Source organism: Balaenoptera borealis (assembly GCF_965194805.1).
Source record: "Balaenoptera borealis genome assembly, chromosome: 20".
Taxonomy (NCBI): Eukaryota; Metazoa; Chordata; class Mammalia; order Artiodactyla; family Balaenopteridae; genus Balaenoptera; species Balaenoptera borealis.
In genome coordinates, this window is record NC_138879.1 from 44422579 (window position 1) to 44426335 (window position 3757).

The 3757-nt window shown below is 52.9% G+C and overlaps 1 long non-coding RNA gene across 1 annotated transcript; it reads right to left on the minus strand.

Annotated features, from left to right (window-relative positions):
* Positions 1-1540: 1540 nt before the first annotated feature.
* LOC309618082 lies at positions 1541-2805 on the minus strand. Its single transcript, XR_014238311.1, has 2 exons — positions 2683-2805; positions 1541-2140 (listed from the first exon to the last, which is right to left on the minus strand). It is a non-coding gene; the product is annotated as an uncharacterized lncRNA (long non-coding RNA).
* Between the last annotated feature and the right edge of the window lie 952 nt (positions 2806-3757).

Sequence of the window (3757 nt, forward strand, 5' to 3'; positions counted from 1 at the left end):
TAATTACGGTAAAATACACATAACCTAAAATTTATGAATTTAACCATTTTCAAGTGTACAGTTCAGTGGCACTAAGTACACTCACATTGTTGTGCAGCTATCACCACCATCCATCCACAGAACTCTTCAACTTGTAAAACTGAAACTCTATACCCATTAAACAATAACTGCATTCCCCCCACCCCACTCCGTCCCTGGCAATTTTTTTTTTTTTTAAAGATTGATTGATTGATTGATTGCTATGTTGGGTCTTTGTTTCTGTGCAAGGGCTTTCTCTAGTCGCGGCAAGCGGGGGCCACTCTTCATCGCAGTGCGCGGGCCTCTCACTATCGTGGCCTCTCTTATTGCGGAGCACAGGCTCCAGATGCGCAGGCTCAGTAGTTGTGGCTCACGGGCCCAGTTGCTCCGCGTCATGTGGGATCTTCCCAGACCAGGGCTCGAACCTGTGTCCCCTGCATTAGCAGGCAGACTCTCAACCACTGCGCCACGAGGGAAGCCCCCTGGCAATTTTTCTAACTCTGAGAATTTGACTGCTCTAGGTACCTCATATAAGTGGAATCTTATAGTATTTGTCCTCTGGTGACTGGCTTATTTCACTTAGCAGAATGTCTTCAGGGTTCATCCATGGTGTAGTGTGTGTCAGAATTTCTTGCCTTTTTAAGGCTGAATAATATTCCATTGTATGTATATATCACATTTTGTTATTCATTCACCTGTAGATGGACACTTGGATTGCTTCCACCTTTTAGCTATTGTGAATAATGCTGCTATGGGACTTCCCTGGTGGCGCAGTGGTTAAGAATCTGCCTGCCAATGCAGGGGACACGGGTTCGAACCCTGGTCTGGGAAGATCTCACATGCCGTGGAGCAACTAAGCCCGTGCACCACAACTACTGAGCCTGCGCTCTAGAGCCCGCGAGCCACAGCTACTGAAGCCCCAGCACCTAGAGCCCGTGCTCCGCAACAAGAGAAGCCACCGCAGTGAGAAGCCTGCGCACACCAACGAAGAGTAGCCCATGCTCGCCTCAACTAGAGAAAGCCCATGCACGGCAACGAAGACCCAACGCAGCCAAAAATAAATAAATAAATAAATTTATTAAAAAAAGAATAATGCTGCTATGAACATGGGGGTACAAATATCTCTTTGAGTATCTGCTTTCAGTTCTTTCTGGCGGACACCCAGATCAAACGAGGAAGCACCATACTGTTTTTGTTTGTTTTGTTTTGTTTTTGGCTGCACCACACAGCTTGCAGGATCTCAGTTCCCTGACCAGGGATTGAACCCGGGCCCGGTAAGTGAAAGTGCCCAGTCCTAACCACTGGAGCGCCAGGGAAGTCCCGACCACCATACTGTTTTTGACAGCAGCCACAGCATTTTGCATCCCCACCAACAGTGTACAAGCGTTCCAGTTTCTCCACATCCTTTTCAACGCTTCTTGTTTTTTGATAATAGCCATCCTAATGGGTGAAGTGGTATCCCATTGTGGTTTTGATTTGCATTTCTTTTATGATTAGTGATATTGAATATGTTTTCTTGTGCTTTTTTTTTTTTTTTTTAATTTATTTTTGGCTGTATTGCGTCTTCGTTTCTGTGCCAGGGCTTTCTCTAGTTGCAGCGAGCGGGGGCCACTCTTCATCGCAGTGCGCGGACCTCTCACTATCGCGGCCTCTCTTGTTGTGGAGCACGGGCTCCAGACACGCAGGCTCAGTAATTGTGGCTCACGGGCCCAGTTGCTCTGCGGCATGTGGGATCTTCCCAGACCAGGGCTCGAACCCGTGTCCCCTGTATTGGCAGGGGGAGTCTCAACCACTGCACCACCAGGGAAGCCCTCTTGTGCTTATTAACCAGTCCTATATCTTCTTTGGAGAAATGTCTATTTGAGTCCTTTGCCCATTTAAAAATCGTATTGTGTGTTGTTTGGTTGTTGATTCATAGGAGTTCTTTATATAGTCTGGATATCAACCTCTTATCATGTATAGAGTTTGCAAATATTGTCTCCGGTTCTGTGGGCTACCTTTCCACTGTGTTACTTGTGCCCTTTGACGTACACCATGGAGAAGATTTTAAAGGGTTGGTGGAAGTCAGCCAGTTTGGGCAGCAGTGGAGTGAGAGGAAGTTGTTTCCGTCAAAGGAAACAGCCTGTGTAAACACAAAGAGGAAAGAAACAGCAAAAAGTAAGTAGTTGAGTTTTGCTAGAACATCTGTGCGGGGGGTAGGAAGTGGGGAGAGGTGAGGCTGGAGGAACAATAGGCCAGCTAAGCGGCTTGGAGTCTATTCTAAGATGGAGCTACTCAAGGAGTGGTCCCAGGACCCCTGCCTCAGCATCACCTACTAGGAGTTTGTGAAAAATGCACTCCTATTGCTCCAGCTCTGACCTACACTGGGCTGGGGCCCCGGGATCTGGGCTTTAACAAGCCCCTGGGATTATCCTCACGTTCAGTCAAATTTGAGCACTGTTCCAAGGGTAATGAGGAGCCACCGAGGGGTCCGGCTAGGCTGATGGAAAGATGACTTGGGCTGTTCTTCAGGTTGGGGCACCCCGGGCATGACTCTACCCCCTACGTCCTCCAGCCACCCCACGTCCACCCTACCCGGCCACCTCCATCCGTCCATCCACCCCCTCCCGCCCCCAGCCACCCCCCCCAGCACCGTATCACCCCCTCTCCCCCTAGTCGCCTGACCCTCTGCAGGGTCCGGGGTCAGAGGCGGAGGGGGCCCCCGCTGCCGAAGCCAGGCCCACATTCCTCTCACTTCCTGCCATTGTCCCGGGTTCCTGTGGCCGCGACTCTGCACTCGCCCGGGGCCTCCTCACGGCCCCGGGGAGCGATGACTCATTTCCTTTCTCCCCAGTGACATAGTCCTGCGCCCAGTTTAGCCGGCCCGGGCGGCGGCCCGGCACCCTCCCCGCCGGCCTCGATCGCCGGCACTGCGAGGCTCTTTTCGGCCCGCAGGGGGTGCCCGAGCCCGCAGCGCCTTCCCCGGGCGCCGGAGCCGAGCCGGCTTCCCTCGGCTGCCAGGACTCACCTCCCCCGGCCGGCGAGGAGCGGGAGAAGCCGAGCAAGGCCTCTGACCCTGCTCTTCCCCGCCCTCTGCCCGGAATCAGACCCCTGACGGTCACGGATGGGGAAACTGGGACCTGGGGGAGGGGGTGTGCCTTGACTAAGGCCGCGCAGCCCATCCTGGGAAGCGGGGGACTGGAATTCAGCACTCTCGCCCCACAGACAGGCATTAATTTTAACCTCCTCCCCCCTCCCCCCCCACCCCATGGTGTTTCCCGTGCAAAGTTTGCAGACAATAATATTTCCCAGATTCTGATCATTTGTGGGCCCTGAAACAAGGCCACCTCGGGAAGCAGCAGGAGCTGAGGGCAGCTGGGGCTCCACTTGGGAAGCAAGTTGATCAGCGGTGGCTTTAGGACAGTGTGGTGGCTTCATATCTCCTGTGGACACTGAAGATTTGTTTTTTTAAAAAGTCAGCTTTTTTTTTGGCTGCACCGAGGACATGCGGGATCTTAGTTCCCCAAGGAGGGATGGAACCCGCGCCCCCTGCACTGGAAGGGCGGATTCTTAACCACTGGACCGCCAGGGAAGTCCCCAAAAGTCAGCATTTTTAAAGTGGGTGGTTGAGTTCTGGGAAGCGTACCTCCGAAGGCGGAGCACCTGTGAGACACCTGCAGGGCATTCCCAGGTGCGCAGGAGCTGCTGGGGACAGAGCCAGAGAAAGCCGATTCCTGTTATGTGTGGCCCTATTTCTATC